The sequence below is a fragment of the Hoplias malabaricus genome, unplaced genomic scaffold, assembly GCF_029633855.1.
Source record: "Hoplias malabaricus isolate fHopMal1 unplaced genomic scaffold, fHopMal1.hap1 scaffold_118, whole genome shotgun sequence".
Classification (NCBI taxonomy): Eukaryota; Metazoa; Chordata; class Actinopteri; order Characiformes; family Erythrinidae; genus Hoplias; species Hoplias malabaricus.
In genome coordinates, this window is record NW_027101110.1 from 107,811 (window position 1) to 127,025 (window position 19,215).

Consider the following 19,215-nt stretch of genomic DNA (forward strand, 5'->3'; position numbering starts at 1 on the left):
GCAGATTGCACTCTGGCATGCCAGCGCATCTGCAGGCAGGCACCTGGCCATGATATCCGGCAGTGGCGCGAGGGAAAAGAAAAGTCTTCTTCGAGCCGGATTTGAACCCGCGACCTAAGGATTGCCTTATTAACAACTACAGTCCTCCGCTCTACCAACTGAGCTATCAAAGGCGCTAGCCTAAAGAGTTGGACTGAAAACTGACAAGTGCATTTAGGACAGACTCGGATGCTCTCCTATGATTGTAGAACGAGTACATCTGGCAAAAGCCTAGCCCTAGCCCCTGAACTTAATCCTATCTCCTTCCTTTCAGACGTGGCTGAAAACGGTGTCCCTGGTGGTCTAGTGGCTAGGATTCGGCGCTCTCACCGCCATGGCCCGGGTTCGATTCCCGCTCAGGGAAGCGTGTGCTTTCTTGCACACCAAGTCCACTACAAGACTCTGGAAGCCCCCCACCCACATGCTGTGTAGGTTAAAGGAATGTAAAGCGTCCTCCTTCTGCTACTTCCTTTTTTGCCAAACTTCTAAACGACACGTTGCTGCCTCATTCACCACCTCCACACACCCACACCAGCGTGGCTTTATGCTTTCAAGTCTGCAAGTCTTTTAGGGAGGCAAGATAAAGTTTGAGAAATTTGAATGGAACAGTGTAAATTATCCGTCACTGCCTTCAGCATATTGCACTCTGGCATGCCAGCGCATCTGCAGGCAGGCACCTGGCCATGATATCCCGCAGTGGCGCGAGGGAAAAGAAAAGTCTTCTTCGAGCCGGATTTGAACCCGCGACCTAAGGATCGCCTTATTAACAACAACAGTGCTCTGCTCTACCAACTGAGCTATCAAAGGTGCTAGCCAAAAGAGTTGGACTGAAAACTGACAAGTGCATTTAGGACAGACTCGGATGCTCTCCTATGATTGTAGAACGAGTACATCTGGCAAAAGCCTAGCCCTAGCCCCTGAACTTAATCCTATCTCCTTCCTTTCAGACGTGGCTGAAAACGGTGTCCCGGGTGGTCTAGTGGCTAGGATTCGGCGCTCTCACCGCCACGGCCCGGGTTCGATTCCCGGTCAGGGAAGCGTGTGCTTTCTTGCACACCAAGTCCACTACAAGACTCTGGAAGCCCCCCACCCACATGCTGTGTAGGTTAAAGGAATGTAAAGCGTCCTCATTCTGCTACTTCCTTTTTTGCCAAACTTCTAAACGACACGTTGCTGCCTCATTCACTACCTCCACACACCCACACCAGCGTGGCTTTATGCTTTCAAGTCTGCAAGTCTTTTAGGGAGGCAAGATAAAGTTTGAGAAATTTGAATGGAACAGTGTAAATTATCCGTCACTGCCTTCAGCATATTGCACTCTGGCATGCCAGCGCATCTGCAGGCAGGCACCTGGCCATGATATCCCGCAGTGGCGCGAGGGAAAAGAAAAGTCTTCTTCGAGCCGGATTTGAACCCGCGACCTAAGGATCGCCTTATTAACAACTACAGTCCTCTGCTCTACCAACTGAGCTATCAAAGGTGCTAGCCAACAGAGTTGGACTGAAAACTGACAAGTGCATTTAGGACAGACTCGGATGCTCTCCTATGATTGTAGAACGAGTACATCTGGCAAAAGCCTAGCCCTAGCCCCTGAACTTAATCCTATCTCCTTCCTTTCAGACGTGGCTGAAAACGGTGTCCCTGGTGGTCTAGTGGCTAGGATTCGGCGCTCTCACCGCCGCGGCCTGGGTTCGATTCCCGCTCAGGGAAGCGTGTGCTTTCTTGCACACCAAGTCCACTACAAGACTCTGGAAGCCCCCCACCCACATGCTGTGTAGGTTAAAGGAATGTAAAGCGTCCTCCTTCTGCTACTTCCTTTTTTGCCAAACTTCTAAACGACACGTTGCTGCCTCATTCACCACCTCCACACACCCACACCAGCGTGGCTTTATGCTTTCAAGTCTGCAAGTCTTTTAGGGAGGCAAGATAAAGTTTGAGAAATTTGAATGGAACAGTGTAAATTATCCGTCACTGCCTTCAGCATATTGCACTCTGGCATGCCAGCGCATCTGCAGGCAGGCACCTGGCCATGATATCCCGCAGTGGCGCGAGGGAAAAGAAAAGTCTTCTTCGAGCCGGATTTGAACCCGCGACCTAAGGATCGCCTTATTAACAACTACAGTCCTCTGCTCTACCAACTGAGCTATCAAAGGTGCTAGCCAACAGAGTTGGACTGAAAACTGACAAGTGCATTTAGGACAGACTCGGATGCTCTCCTATGATTGTAGAACGAGTACATCTGGCAAAAGCCTAGCCCTAGCCCCTGAACTTAATCCTATCTCCTTCCTTTCAGACGTGGCTGAAAACGGTGTCCCTGGTGGTCTAGTGGCTAGGATTCGGCGCTCTCACCGCCGCGGCCCGGGTTCGATTCCCGCTCAGGGAAGCGTGTGCTTTCTTGCACACCAAGTCCACTACAAGACTCTGGAAGCCCCCCACCCACATGCTGTGTAGGTTAAAGGAATGTAAAGCGTCCTCCTTCTGCTACTTCCTTTTTTGCCAAACTTCTAAACGACACGTTGCTGCCTCATTCACCACCTCCACACACCCACACCAGCGTGGCTTTATGCTTTCAAGTCTGCAAGTCTTTTAGGGAGGCAAGATAATGTTTGAGAAATTTGAATGGAACAGTGTAAATGATCCGTCACTGCCTTCAGCAGATTGCACTCTGGCATGCCAGCGCATCTGCAGGCAGGCACCTGGCCATGATATCCGGCAGTGGCGCGAGGGAAAAGAAAAGTCTTCTTCGAGCCGGATTTGAACCCGCGACCTAAGGATTGCCTTATTAACAACTACAGTCCTCCGCTCTACCAACTGAGCTATCAAAGGCGCTAGCCTAAAGAGTTGGACTGAAAACTGACAAGTGCATTTAGGACAGACTCGGATGCTCTCCTATGATTGTAGAACGAGTACATCTGGCAAAAGCCTAGCCCTAGCCCCTGAACTTAATCCTATCTCCTTCCTTTCAGACGTGGCTGAAAACGGTGTCCCTGGTGGTCTAGTGGCTAGGATTCGGCGCTCTCACCGCCATGGCCCGGGTTCGATTCCCGCTCAGGGAAGCGTGTGCTTTCTTGCACACCAAGTCCACTACAAGACTCTGGAAGCCCCCCACCCACATGCTGTGTAGGTTAAAGGAATGTAAAGCGTCCTCCTTCTGCTACTTCCTTTTTTGCCAAACTTCTAAACGACACGTTGCTGCCTCATTCACCACCTCCACACACCCACACCAGCGTGGCTTTATGCTTTCAAGTCTGCAAGTCTTTTAGGGAGGCAAGATAAAGTTTGAGAAATTTGAATGGAACAGTGTAAATTATCCGTCACTGCCTTCAGCATATTGCACTCTGGCATGCCAGCGCATCTGCAGGCAGGCACCTGGCCATGATATCCCGCAGTGGCGCGAGGGAAAAGAAAAGTCTTCTTCGAGCCGGATTTGAACCCGCGACCTAAGGATCGCCTTATTAACAACAACAGTGCTCTGCTCTACCAACTGAGCTATCAAAGGTGCTAGCCAAAAGAGTTGGACTGAAAACTGACAAGTGCATTTAGGACAGACTCGGATGCTCTCCTATGATTGTAGAACGAGTACATCTGGCAAAAGCCTAGCCCTAGCCCCTGAACTTAATCCTATCTCCTTCCTTTCAGACGTGGCTGAAAACGGTGTCCCGGGTGGTCTAGTGGCTAGGATTCGGCGCTCTCACCGCCACGGCCCGGGTTCGATTCCCGCTCAGGGAAGCGTGTGCTTTCTTGCACACCAAGTCCACTACAAGACTCTGGAAGCCCCCCACCCACATGCTGTGTAGGTTAAAGGAATGTAAAGCGTCCTCCTTCTGCTACTTCCTTTTTTGCCAAACTTCTAAACGACACGTTGCTGCCTCATTCACCACCTCCACACACCCACACCAGCGTGGCTTTATGCTTTCAAGTCTGCAAGTCTTTTAGGGAGGCAAGATAAAGTTTGAGAAATTTGAATGGAACAGTGTAAATTATCCGTCACTGCCTTCAGCATATTGCACTCTGGCATGCCAGCGCATCTGCAGGCAGGCACCTGGCCATGATATCCCGCAGTGGCGCGAGGGAAAAGAAAAGTCTTCTTCGAGCCGGATTTGAACCCGCGACCTAAGGATCGCCTTATTAACAACTACAGTCCTCTGCTCTACCAACTGAGCTATCAAAGGTGCTAGCCAACAGAGTTGGACTGAAAACTGACAAGTGCATTTAGGACAGACTCGGATGCTCTCCTATGATTGTAGAACGAGTACATCTGGCAAAAGCCTAGCCCTAGCCCCTGAACTTAATCCTATCTCCTTCCTTTCAGACGTGGCTGAAAACGGTGTCCCTGGTGGTCTAGTGGCTAGGATTCGGCGCTCTCACAGCCGCGGCCCGGGTTCGATTCCCGCTCAGGGAAGCGTGTGCTTTCTTGCACACCAAGTCCACTACAAGACTCTGGAAGCCCCCCACCCACATGCTGTGTAGGTTAAAGGAATGTAAAGCGTCCTCCTTCTGCTACTTCCTTTTTTGCCAAACTTCTAAACGACACGTTGCTGCCTCATTCACCACCTCCACACACCCACACCAGCGTGGCTTTATGCTTTCAAGTCTGCAAGTCTTTTAGGGAGGCAAGATAATGTTTGAGAAATTTGAATGGAACAGTGTAAATGATCCGTCACTGCCTTCAGCAGATTGCACTCTGGCATGCCAGCGCATCTGCAGGCAGGCACCTGGCCATGATATCCGGCAGTGGCGCGAGGGAAAAGAAAAGTCTTCTTCGAGCCGGATTTGAACCCGCGACCTAAGGATTGCCTTATTAACAACTACAGTCCTCCGCTCTACCAACTGAGCTATCAAAGGCGCTAGCCTAAAGAGTTGGACTGAAAACTGACAAGTGCATTTAGGACAGACTCGGATGCTCTCCTATGATTGTAGAACGAGTACATCTGGCAAAAGCCTAGCCCTAGCCCCTGAACTTAATCCTATCTCCTTCCTTTCAGACGTGGCTGAAAACGGTGTCCCTGGTGGTCTAGTGGCTAGGATTCGGCGCTCTCTCCGCCGCGGCCTGGGTTCGATTCCCGGTCAGGGAAGCGTGTGCTTTCTTGCACACCAAGTCCACTACAAGACTCTGGAAGCCCCCCACCCACATGCTGTGTAGGTTAAAGGAATGTAAAGCGTCTTCCTTCTGCTACTTCCTTTTTTGCCAAACTTCTAAACGACACGTTGCTGCCTCATTCACCACCTCCACACACCCACACCAGCGTGGCTTTATGCTTTCAAGTCTGCAAGTCTTTTAGGGAGGCAAGATAAAGTTTGAGAAATTTGAATGGAACAGTGTAAATTATCCGTCACTGCCTTCAGCATATTGCACTCTGGCATGCCAGCGCATCTGCAGGCAGGCACCTGGCCATGATATCCCGCAGTGGCGCGAGGGAAAAGAAAAGTCTTCTTCGAGCCGGATTTGAACCCGCGACCTAAGGATCGCCTTATTAACAACAACAGTGCTCTGCTCTACCAACTGAGCTATCAAAGGTGCTAGCCTAAAGAGTTGGACTGAAAACTGACAAGTGCATTTAGGACAGACTCGGATGCTCTCCTATGATTGTAGAACGAGTACATCTGGCAAAAGCCTAGCCCTAGCCCCTGATCTTAATCCTATCTCCTTCCTTTCAGACGTGGCTGAACACTCTATCAGATTTGGTCTAGTGGCTAGGTTTCGGCGCCCTCTCCGCCGCGGCCTGGGTTCGATTTTGGTCAGGGAAGCGTGTGCTTTCTTGCACACCAAGTCCACTACAAGACTCTGGAAGCCCCCCACCCACATGCTGTGTAGGTTAAAGGAATGTAAAGCGTCCTCCTTCTGCTACTTCCTTTTTTGCCAAACTTCTAAACGACACGTTGCTGCCTCATTCACCACCTCCACACACCCACACCAGCATGGCTTTATGCTTTCAAGTCTGCAAGTCTTTTAGGGAGGCAAGATAAAGTTTGAGAAATTTGAATGGAACAGTGTAAATTATCCGTCACTGCCTTCAGCATATTGCACTCTGGCATGCCAGCGCATCTGCAGGCAGGCACCTGGCCATGATATCCGGCAGTGGCGCGAGGGAAAAGAAAAGTCTTCTTCGAGCCGGATTTGAACCCGCGACCTAAGGATTGCCTTATTAACAACTACAGTCCTCCACTCTACCAACTGAGCTATCAAAGGTGCTAGCCTAAAGAGTTGGACTGAAAACTGACAAGTGCATTTAGGACAGACTCGGATGCTCTCCTATGATTGTAGAACGAGTACATCTGGCAAAAGCCTAGCCCTAGCCCCTGAACTTAATCCTATCTCCTTCCTTTCAGACGTGGCTGAAAACGGTGTCCCTGGTGGTCTAGTGGCTAGGATTCGGCGCTCTCACCGCCACGGCCCGGGTTCGATTCCCGCTCAGGGAAGCGTGTGCTTTCTTGCACACCAAGTCCACTACAAGACTCTGGAAGCCCCCCACCCACATGCTGTGTAGGTTAAAGGAATGTAAAGCGTCCTCCTTCTGCTACTTCCTTTTTTGCCAAACTTCTAAACGACACGTTGCTGCCTCATTCACCACCTCCACACACCCACACCAGCGTGGCTTTATGCTTTCAAGTCTGCAAGTCTTTTAGGGAGGCAAGATAAAGTTTGAGAAATTTGAATGGAACAGTGTAAATTATCCGTCACTGCCTTCAGCATATTGCACTCTGGCATGCCAGCGCATCTGCAGGCAGGCACCTGGCCATGATATCCCGCAGTGGCGCGAGGGAAAAGAAAAGTCTTCTTCGAGCCGGATTTGAACCCGCGACCTAAGGATCGCCTTATTAACAACTACAGTCCTCTGCTCTACCAACTGAGCTATCAAAGGTGCTAGCCAACAGAGTTGGACTGAAAACTGACAAGTGCATTTAGGACAGACTCGGATGCTCTCCTATGATTGTAGAACGAGTACATCTGGCAAAAGCCTAGCCCTAGCCCCTGAACTTAATCCTATCTCCTTCCTTTCAGACGTGGCTGAAAACGGTGTCCCTGGTGGTCTAGTGGCTAGGATTCGGCGCTCTCACCGCCGCGGCCCGGGTTCGATTCCCGCTCAGGGAAGCGTGTGCTTTCTTGCACACCAAGTCCACTACAAGACTCTGGAAGCCCCCCACCCACATGCTGTGTAGGTTAAAGGAATGTAAAGCGTCCTCCTTCTGCTACTTCCTTTTTTGCCAAACTTCTAAACGACACGTTGCTGCCTCATTCACCACCTCCACACACCCACACCAGCGTGGCTTTATGCTTTCAAGTCTGCAAGTCTTTTAGGGAGGCAAGATAATGTTTGAGAAATTTGAATGGAACAGTGTAAATGATCCGTCACTGCCTTCAGCAGATTGCACTCTGGCATGCCAGCGCATCTGCAGGCAGGCACCTGGCCATGATATCCGGCAGTGGCGCGAGGGAAAAGAAAAGTCTTCTTCGAGCCGGATTTGAACCCGCGACCTAAGGATTGCCTTATTAACAACTACAGTCCTCCGCTCTACCAACTGAGCTATCAAAGGCGCTAGCCTAAAGAGTTGGACTGAAAACTGACAAGTGCATTTAGGACAGACTCGGATGCTCTCCTATGATTGTAGAACGAGTACATCTGGCAAAAGCCTAGCCCTAGCCCCTGAACTTAATCCTATCTCCTTCCTTTCAGACGTGGCTGAAAACGGTGTCCCTGGTGGTCTAGTGGCTAGGATTCGGCGCTCTCACCGCCATGGCCCGGGTTCGATTCCCGCTCAGGGAAGCGTGTGCTTTCTTGCACACCAAGTCCACTACAAGACTCTGGAAGCCCCCCACCCACATGCTGTGTAGGTTAAAGGAATGTAAAGCGTCCTCCTTCTGCTACTTCCTTTTTTGCCAAACTTCTAAACGACACGTTGCTGCCTCATTCACCACCTCCACACACCCACACCAGCGTGGCTTTATGCTTTCAAGTCTGCAAGTCTTTTAGGGAGGCAAGATAAAGTTTGAGAAATTTGAATGGAACAGTGTAAATTATCCGTCACTGCCTTCAGCATATTGCACTCTGGCATGCCAGCGCATCTGCAGGCAGGCACCTGGCCATGATATCCCGCAGTGGCGCGAGGGAAAAGAAAAGTCTTCTTCGAGCCGGATTTGAACCCGCGACCTAAGGATCGCCTTATTAACAACAACAGTGCTCTGCTCTACCAACTGAGCTATCAAAGGTGCTAGCCAAAAGAGTTGGACTGAAAACTGACAAGTGCATTTAGGACAGACTCGGATGCTCTCCTATGATTGTAGAACGAGTACATCTGGCAAAAGCCTAGCCCTAGCCCCTGAACTTAATCCTATCTCCTTCCTTTCAGACGTGGCTGAAAACGGTGTCCCGGGTGGTCTAGTGGCTAGGATTCGGCGCTCTCACCGCCACGGCCCGGGTTCGATTCCCGCTCAGGGAAGCGTGTGCTTTCTTGCACACCAAGTCCACTACAAGACTCTGGAAGCCCCCCACCCACATGCTGTGTAGGTTAAAGGAATGTAAAGCGTCCTCCTTCTGCTACTTCCTTTTTTGCCAAACTTCTAAACGACACGTTGCTGCCTCATTCACCACCTCCACACACCCACACCAGCGTGGCTTTATGCTTTCAAGTCTGCAAGTCTTTTAGGGAGGCAAGATAAAGTTTGAGAAATTTGAATGGAACAGTGTAAATTATCCGTCACTGCCTTCAGCATATTGCACTCTGGCATGCCAGCGCATCTGCAGGCAGGCACCTGGCCATGATATCCCGCAGTGGCGCGAGGGAAAAGAAAAGTCTTCTTCGAGCCGGATTTGAACCCGCGACCTAAGGATCGCCTTATTAACAACTACAGTCCTCTGCTCTACCAACTGAGCTATCAAAGGTGCTAGCCAACAGAGTTGGACTGAAAACTGACAAGTGCATTTAGGACAGACTCGGATGCTCTCCTATGATTGTAGAACGAGTACATCTGGCAAAAGCCTAGCCCTAGCCCCTGAACTTAATCCTATCTCCTTCCTTTCAGACGTGGCTGAAAACGGTGTCCCTGGTGGTCTAGTGGCTAGGATTCGGCGCTCTCACAGCCGCGGCCCGGGTTCGATTCCCGCTCAGGGAAGCGTGTGCTTTCTTGCACACCAAGTCCACTACAAGACTCTGGAAGCCCCCCACCCACATGCTGTGTAGGTTAAAGGAATGTAAAGCGTCCTCCTTCTGCTACTTCCTTTTTTGCCAAACTTCTAAACGACACGTTGCTGCCTCATTCACCACCTCCACACACCCACACCAGCGTGGCTTTATGCTTTCAAGTCTGCAAGTCTTTTAGGGAGGCAAGATAATGTTTGAGAAATTTGAATGGAACAGTGTAAATGATCCGTCACTGCCTTCAGCAGATTGCACTCTGGCATGCCAGCGCATCTGCAGGCAGGCACCTGGCCATGATATCCGGCAGTGGCGCGAGGGAAAAGAAAAGTCTTCTTCGAGCCGGATTTGAACCCGCGACCTAAGGATTGCCTTATTAACAACTACAGTCCTCCGCTCTACCAACTGAGCTATCAAAGGCGCTAGCCTAAAGAGTTGGACTGAAAACTGACAAGTGCATTTAGGACAGACTCGGATGCTCTCCTATGATTGTAGAACGAGTACATCTGGCAAAAGCCTAGCCCTAGCCCCTGAACTTAATCCTATCTCCTTCCTTTCAGACGTGGCTGAAAACGGTGTCCCTGGTGGTCTAGTGGCTAGGATTCGGCGCTCTCTCCGCCGCGGCCTGGGTTCGATTCCCGGTCAGGGAAGCGTGTGCTTTCTTGCACACCAAGTCCACTACAAGACTCTGGAAGCCCCCCACCCACATGCTGTGTAGGTTAAAGGAATGTAAAGCGTCTTCCTTCTGCTACTTCCTTTTTTGCCAAACTTCTAAACGACACGTTGCTGCCTCATTCACCACCTCCACACACCCACACCAGCGTGGCTTTATGCTTTCAAGTCTGCAAGTCTTTTAGGGAGGCAAGATAAAGTTTGAGAAATTTGAATGGAACAGTGTAAATTATCCGTCACTGCCTTCAGCATATTGCACTCTGGCATGCCAGCGCATCTGCAGGCAGGCACCTGGCCATGATATCCCGCAGTGGCGCGAGGGAAAAGAAAAGTCTTCTTCGAGCCGGATTTGAACCCGCGACCTAAGGATCGCCTTATTAACAACAACAGTGCTCTGCTCTACCAACTGAGCTATCAAAGGTGCTAGCCTAAAGAGTTGGACTGAAAACTGACAAGTGCATTTAGGACAGACTCGGATGCTCTCCTATGATTGTAGAACGAGTACATCTGGCAAAAGCCTAGCCCTAGCCCCTGATCTTAATCCTATCTCCTTCCTTTCAGACGTGGCTGAAAACGGTGTCCCTGGTGGTCTAGTGGCTAGGTTTCGGCGCCCTCTCCGCCGCGGCCTGGGTTCGATTTTGGTCAGGGAAGCGTGTGCTTTCTTGCACACCAAGTCCACTACAAGACTCTGGAAGCCCCCCACCCACATGCTGTGTAGGTTAAAGGAATGTAAAGCGTCCTCCTTCTGCTACTTCCTTTTTTGCCAAACTTCTAAACGACACGTTGCTGCCTCATTCACCACCTCCACACACCCACACCAGCATGGCTTTATGCTTTCAAGTCTGCAAGTCTTTTAGGGAGGCAAGATAAAGTTTGAGAAATTTGAATGGAACAGTGTAAATTATCCGTCACTGCCTTCAGCATATTGCACTCTGGCATGCCAGCGCATCTGCAGGCAGGCACCTGGCCATGATATCCGGCAGTGGCGCGAGGGAAAAGAAAAGTCTTCTTCGAGCCGGATTTGAACCCGCGACCTAAGGATTGCCTTATTAACAACTACAGTCCTCCACTCTACCAACTGAGCTATCAAAGGTGCTAGCCTAAAGAGTTGGACTGAAAACTGACAAGTGCATTTAGGACAGACTCGGATGCTCTCCTATGATTGTAGAACGAGTACATCTGGCAAAAGCCTAGCCCTAGCCCCTGAACTTAATCCTATCTCCTTCCTTTCAGACGTGGCTGAAAACGGTGTCCCTGGTGGTCTAGTGGCTAGGATTCGGCGCTCTCACCGCCACGGCCCGGGTTCGATTCCCGCTCAGGGAAGCGTGTGCTTTCTTGCACACCAAGTCCACTACAAGACTCTGGAAGCCCCCCACCCACATGCTGTGTAGGTTAAAGGAATGTAAAGCGTCCTCCTTCTGCTACTTCCTTTTTTGCCAAACTTCTAAACGACACGTTGCTGCCTCATTCACCACCTCCACACACCCACACCAGCGTGGCTTTATGCTTTCAAGTCTGCAAGTCTTTTAGGGAGGCAAGATAAAGTTTGAGAAATTTGAATGGAACAGTGTAAATTATCCGTCACTGCCTTCAGCATATTGCACTCTGGCATGCCAGCGCATCTGCAGGCAGGCACCTGGCCATGATATCCCGCAGTGGCGCGAGGGAAAAGAAAAGTCTTCTTCGAGCCGGATTTGAACCCGCGACCTAAGGATCGCCTTATTAACAACAACAGTGCTCTGCTCTACCAACTGAGCTATCAAAGGTGCTAGCCTAAAGAGTTGGACTGAAAACTGACAAGTGCATTTAGGACAGACTCGGATGCTCTCCTATGATTGTAGAACGAGTACATCTGGCAAAAGCCTAGCCCTAGCCCCTGATCTTAATCCTATCTCCTTCCTTTCAGACGTGGCTGAAAACGGTGTCCCTGGTGGTCTAGTGGCTAGGTTTCGGCGCCCTCTCCGCCGCGGCCTGGGTTCGATTTTGGTCAGGGAAGCGTGTGCTTTCTTGCACACCAAGTCCACTACAAGACTCTGGAAGCCCCCCACCCACATGCTGTGTAGGTTAAAGGAATGTAAAGCGTCCTCCTTCTGCTACTTCCTTTTTTGCCAAACTTCTAAACGACACGTTGCTGCCTCATTCACCACCTCCACACACCCACACCAGCATGGCTTTATGCTTTCAAGTCTGCAAGTCTTTTAGGGAGGCAAGATAAAGTTTGAGAAATTTGAATGGAACAGTGTAAATTATCCGTCACTGCCTTCAGCATATTGCACTCTGGCATGCCAGCGCATCTGCAGGCAGGCACCTGGCCATGATATCCGGCAGTGGCGCGAGGGAAAAGAAAAGTCTTTTTCGAGCCGGATTTGAACCCGCGACCTAAGGATTGCCTTATTAACAACTACAGTCCTCCACTCTACCAACTGAGCTATCAAAGGTGCTAGCCTAAAGAGTTGGACTGAAAACTGACAAGTGCATTTAGGACAGACTCGGATGCTCTCCTATGATTGTAGAACGAGTACATCTGGCAAAAGCCTAGCCCTAGCCCCTGAACTTAATCCTATCTCCTTCCTTTCAGACGTGGCTGAAAATGGTGTCCCTGGTGGTCTAGTGGCTAGGATTCGGCGCTCTCACCGCCACGGCCCGGGTTCGATTCCCGCTCAGGGAAGCGTGTGCTTTCTTGCACACCAAGTCCACTACAAGACTCTGGAAGCCCCCCACCCACATGCTGTGTAGGTTAAAGGAATGTAAAGCGTCCTCCTTCTGCTACTTCCTTTTTTGCCAAACTTCTAAACGACACGTTGCTGCCTCATTCACCACCTCCACACACCCACACCAGCGTGGCTTTATGCTTTCAAGTCTGCAAGTCTTTTAGGGAGGCAAGATAAAGTTTGAGAAATTTGAATGGAACAGTGTAAATTATCCGTCACTGCCTTCAGCATATTGCACTCTGGCATGCCAGCGCATCTGCAGGCAGGCACCTGGCCATGATATCCCGCAGTGGCGCGAGGGAAAAGAAAAGTCTTCTTCGAGCCGGATTTGAACCCGCGACCTAAGGATCGCCTTATTAACAACAACAGTGCTCTGCTCTACCAACTGAGCTATCAAAGGTGCTAGCCTAAAGAGTTGGACTGAAAACTGACAAGTGCATTTAGGACAGACTCGGATGCTCTTCTATGATTGTAGAACGAGTACATCTGGCAAAAGCCTAGCCCTAGCCCCTGAACTTAATCCTATCTCCTTCCTTTCAGACGTGGCTGAAAACGGTGTCCCTGGTGGTCTAGTGGCTAGGATTCGGCGCTCTCACCGCCACGGCCCGGGTTCGATTCCCGGTCAGGGAAGCGTGTGCTTTCTTGCACACCAAGTCCACTACAAGACTCTGGAAGCCCCCCACCCACATGCTGTGTAGGTTAAAGGAATGTAAAGCGTCCTCATTCTGCTACTTCCTTTTTTGCCAAACTTCTAAACGACACGTTGCTGCCTCATTCACTACCTCCACACACCCACACCAGCGTGGCTTTATGCTTTCAAGTCTGCAAGTCTTTTAGGGAGGCAAGATAAAGTTTGAGAAATTTGAATGGAACAGTGTAAATTATCCGTCACTGCCTTCAGCATATTGCACTCTGGCATGCCAGCGCATCTGCAGGCAGGCACCTGGCCATGATATCCCGCAGTGGCGCGAGGGAAAAGAAAAGTCTTCTTCGAGCCGGATTTGAACCCGCGACCTAAGGATCGCCTTATTAACAACTACAGTCCTCTGCTCTACCAACTGAGCTATCAAAGGTGCTAGCCAACAGAGTTGGACTGAAAACTGACAAGTGCATTTAGGACAGACTCGGATGCTCTCCTATGATTGTAGAACGAGTACATCTGGCAAAAGCCTAGCCCTAGCCCCTGAACTTAATCCTATCTCCTTCCTTTCAGACGTGGCTGAAAACGGTGTCCCTGGTGGTCTAGTGGCTAGGATTCGGCGCTCTCACCGCCGCGGCCCGGGTTCGATTCCCGCTCAGGGAAGCGTGTGCTTTCTTGCACACCAAGTCCACTACAAGACTCTGGAAGCCCCCCACCCACATGCTGTGTAGGTTAAAGGAATGTAAAGCGTCCTCCTTCTGCTACTTCCTTTTTTGCCAAACTTCTAAACGACACGTTGCTGCCTCATTCACCACCTCCACACACCCACACCAGCGTGGCTTTATGCTTTCAAGTCTGCAAGTCTTTTAGGGAGGCAAGATAAAGTTTGAGAAATTTGAATGGAACAGTGTAAATTATCCGTCACTGCCTTCAGCATATTGCACTCTGGCATGCCAGCGCATCTGCAGGCAGGCACCTGGCCATGATATCCCGCAGTGGCGCGAGGGAAAAGAAAAGTCTTCTTCGAGCCGGATTTGAACCCGCGACCTAAGGATCGCCTTATTAACAACTACAGTCCTCTGCTCTACCAACTGAGCTATCAAAGGTGCTAGCCAACAGAGTTGGACTGAAAACTGACAAGTGCATTTAGGACAGACTCGGATGCTCTCCTATGATTGTAGAACGAGTACATCTGGCAAAAGCCTAGCCCTAGCCCCTGAACTTAATCCTATCTCCTTCCTTTCAGACGTGGCTGAAAACGGTGTCCCTGGTGGTCTAGTGGCTAGGATTCGGCGCTCTCACCGCCGCGGCCCGGGTTCGATTCCCGCTCAGGGAAGCGTGTGCTTTCTTGCACACCAAGTCCACTACAAGACTCTGGAAGCCCCCCACCCACATGCTGTGTAGGTTAAAGGAATGTAAAGCGTCCTCCTTCTGCTACTTCCTTTTTTGCCAAACTTCTAAACGACACGTTGCTGCCTCATTCACCACCTCCACACACCCACACCAGCGTGGCTTTATGCTTTCAAGTCTGCAAGTCTTTTAGGGAGGCAAGATAATGTTTGAGAAATTTGAATGGAACAGTGTAAATGATCCGTCACTGCCTTCAGCAGATTGCACTCTGGCATGCCAGCGCATCTGCAGGCAGGCACCTGGCCATGATATCCGGCAGTGGCGCGAGGGAAAAGAAAAGTCTTCTTCGAGCCGGATTTGAACCCGCGACCTAAGGATTGCCTTATTAACAACTACAGTCCTCCGCTCTACCAACTGAGCTATCAAAGGCGCTAGCCTAAAGAGTTGGACTGAAAACTGACAAGTGCATTTAGGACAGACTCGGATGCTCTCCTATGATTGTAGAACGAGTACATCTGGCAAAAGCCTAGCCCTAGCCCCTGAACTTAATCCTATCTCCTTCCTTTCAGACGTGGCTTAAAACGGTGTCCCTGGTGGTCTAGTGGCTAGGATTCGGCGCTCTCACCGCCATGGCCCGGGTTCGATTCCCGCTCAGGGAAGCGTGTGCTTTCTTGCACACCAAGTCCACTACAAGACTCTGGAAGCCCCCCACCCACATGCTGTGTAGGTTAAAGGAATGTAAAGCGTCCTCCTTCTGCTACTTCCTTTTTTGCCAAACTTCTAAACGACACGTTGCTGCCTCATTCACCACCTCCACACACCCACACCAGCGTGGCTTTATGCTTTCAAGTCTGCAAGTCTTTTAGGGAGGCAAGATAAAGTTTGAGAAATTTGAATGGAACAGTGTAAATTATCCGTCACTGCCTTCAGCATATTGCACTCTGGCATGCCAGCGCATCTGCAGGCAGGCACCTGGCCATGATATCCCGCAGTGGCGCGAGGGAAAAGAAAAGTCTTCTTCGAGCCGGATTTGAACCCGCGACCTAAGGATCGCCTTATTAACAACAACAGTGCTCTGCTCTACCAACTGAGCTATCAAAGGTGCTAGCCAAAAGAGTTGGACTGAAAACTGACAAGTGCATTTAGGACAGACTCGGATGCTCTCCTATGATTGTAGAACGAGTACATCTGGCAAAAGCCTAGCCCTAGCCCCTGAACTTAATCCTATCTCCTTCCTTTCAGACGTGGCTGAAAACGGTGTCCCTGGTGGTCTAGTGGCTAGGATTCGGCGCTCTCACCGCCACGGCCCGGGTTCGATTCCCGCTCAGGGAAGCGTGTGCTTTCTTGCACACCAAGTCCACTACAAGACTCTGGAAGCCCCCCACCCACATGCTGTGTAGGTTAAAGGAATGTAAAGCGTCCTCCTTCTGCTACTTCCTTTTTTGCCAAACTTCTAAACGACACGTTGCTGCCTCATTCACCACCTCCACACACCCACACCAGCGTGGCTTTATGCTTTCAAGTCTGCAAGTCTTTTAGGGAGGCAAGATAATGTTTGAGAAATTTGAATGGAACAGTGTAAATGATCCGTCACTGCCTTCAGCAGATTGCACTCTGGCATGCCAGCGCATCTGCAGGCAGGCACCTGGCCATGATATCCGGCAGTGGCGCGAGGGAAAAGAAAAGTCTTCTTCGAGCCGGATTTGAACCCGCGACCTAAGGATTGCCTTATTAACAACTACAGTCCTCCGCTCTACCAACTGAGCTATCAAAGGCGCTAGCCTAAAGAGTTGGACTGAAAACTGACAAGTGCATTTAGGACAGACTCGGATGCTCTCCTATGATTGTAGAACGAGTACATCTGGCAAAAGCCTAGCCCTAGCCCCTGAACTTAATCCTATCTCCTTCCTTTCAGACGTGGCTTAAAACGGTGTCCCTGGTGGTCTAGTGGCTAGGATTCGGCGCTCTCACCGCCATGGCCCGGGTTCGATTCCCGCTCAGGGAAGCGTGTGCTTTCTTGCACACCAAGTCCACTACAAGACTCTGGAAGCCCCCCACCCACATGCTGTGTAGGTTAAAGGAATGTAAAGCGTCCTCCTTCTGCTACTTCCTTTTTTGCCAAACTTCTAAACGACACGTTGCTGCCTCATTCACCACCTCCACACACCCACACCAGCGTGGCTTTATGCTTTCAAGTCTGCAAGTCTTTTAGGGAGGCAAGATAAAGTTTGAGAAATTTGAATGGAACAGTGTAAATTATCCGTCACTGCCTTCAGCATATTGCACTCTGGCATGCCAGCGCATCTGCAGGCAGGCACCTGGCCATGATATCCCGCAGTGGCGCGAGGGAAAAGAAAAGTCTTCTTCGAGCCGGATTTGAACCCGCGACCTAAGGATCGCCTTATTAACAACAACAGTGCTCTGCTCTACCAACTGAGCTATCAAAGGTGCTAGCCAAAAGAGTTGGACTGAAAACTGACAAGTGCATTTAGGACAGACTCGGATGCTCTCCTATGATTGTAGAACGAGTACATCTGGCAAAAGCCTAGCCCTAGCCCCTGAACTTAATCCTATCTCCTTCCTTTCAGACGTGGCTGAAAACGGTGTCCCTGGTGGTCTAGTGGCTAGGATTCGGCGCTCTCACCGCCACGGCCCGGGTTCGATTCCCGCTCAGGGAAGCGTGTGCTTTCTTGCACACCAAGTCCACTACAAGACTCTGGAAGCCCCCCACCCACATGCTGTGTAGGTTAAAGGAATGTAAAGCGTCCTCCTTCTGCTACTTCCTTTTTTGCCAAACTTCTAAACGACACGTTGCTGCCTCATTCACCACCTCCACACACCCACACCAGCGTGGCTTTATGCTTTCAAGTCTGCAAGTCTTTTAGGGAGGCAAGATAAAGTTTGAGAAATTTGAATGGAACAGTGTAAATTATCCGTCACTGCCTTCAGCATATTGCACTCTGGCATGCCAGCGCATCTGCAGGCAGGCACCTGGCCATGATATCCCGCAGTGGCGCGAGGGAAAAGAAAAGTCTTCTTCGAGCCGGATTTGAACCCGCGACCTAAGGATCGCCTTATTAACAACTACAGTCCTCTGCTCTACCAACTGAGCTATCAAAGGTGCTAGCCAACAGAGTTGGACTGAAAACTGACAAGTGCATTTAGGACAGACTCGGATGCTCTCCTATGATTGTAGAACGAGTACATCTGGCAAAAGCCTAGCCCTAGCCCCTGAACTTAATCCTATCTCCTTCCTTTCAGACGTGGCTGAAAACGGTGTCCCTGGTGGTCTAGTGGCTAGGATTCGGCGCTCTCACAGCCGCGGCCCGGGTTCGATTCCCGCTCAGGGAAGCGTGTGCTTTCTTGCACACCAAGTCCACTACAAGACTCTGGAAGCCCCCCACCCACATGCTGTGTAGGTTAAAGGAATGTAAAGCGTCCTCCTTCTGCTACTTCCTTTTTTGCCAAACTTCTAAACGACACGTTGCTGCCTCATTCACCACCTCCACACACCCACACCAGCGTGGCTTTATGCTTTCAAGTCTGCAAGTCTTTTAGGGAGGCAAGATAATGTTTGAGAAATTTGAATGGAACAGTGTAAATGATCCGTCACTGCCTTCAGCAGATTGCACTCTGGCATGCCAGCGCATCTGCAGGCAGGCACCTGGCCATGATATCCGGCAGTGGCGCGAGGGAAAAGAAAAGTCTTCTTCGAGCCGGATTTGAACCCGCGACCTAAGGATTGCCTTATTAACAACTACAGTCCTCCGCTCTACCAACTGAGCTATCAAAGGCGCTAGCCTAAAGAGTTGGACTGAAAACTGACAAGTGCATTTAGGACAGACTCGGATGCTCTCCTATGATTGTAGAACGAGTACATCTGGCAAAAGCCTAGCCCTAGCCCCTGAACTTAATCCTATCTCCTTCCTTTCAGACGTGGCTGAAAATGGTGTCCCTGGTGGTCTAGTGGCTAGGATTCGGCGCTCTCACCGCCACGGCCCGGGTTCGATTCCCGCTCAGGGAAGCGTGTGCTTTCTTGCACACCAAGTCCACTACAAGACTCTGGAAGCCCCCCACCCACATGCTGTGTAGGTTAAAGGAATGTAAAGCGTCCTCCTTCTGCTACTTCCTTTTTTGCCAAACTTCTAAACGACACGTTGCTGCCTCATTCACCACCTCCACACACCCACACCAGCGTGGCTTTATGCTTTCAAGTCTGCAAGTCTTTTAGGGAGGCAAGATAAAGTTTGAGAAATTTGAATGGAACAGTGTAAATTATCCGTCACTGCCTTCAGCATATTGCACTCTGGCATGCCAGCGCATCTGCAGGCAGGCACCTGGCCATGATATCCCGCAGTGGCGCGAGGGAAAAGAAAAGTCTTCTTCGAGCCGGATTTGAACCCGCGACCTAAGGATCGCCTTATTAACAACAACAGCGCTCTGCTCTACCAACTGAGCTATCAAAGGTGCTAGCCTAAAGAGTTGGACTGAAAACTGACAAGTGCATTTAGGACAGACTCGGATGCTCTCCTATGATTGTAGAACGAGTACATCTGGCAAAAGCCTAGCCCTAGCCCCTGAACTTAATCCTATCTCCTTCCTTTCAGACGTGGCTGAAAACGGTGTCCCTGGTGGTCTAGTGGCTAGGATTCGGCGCTCTCTCCGCCG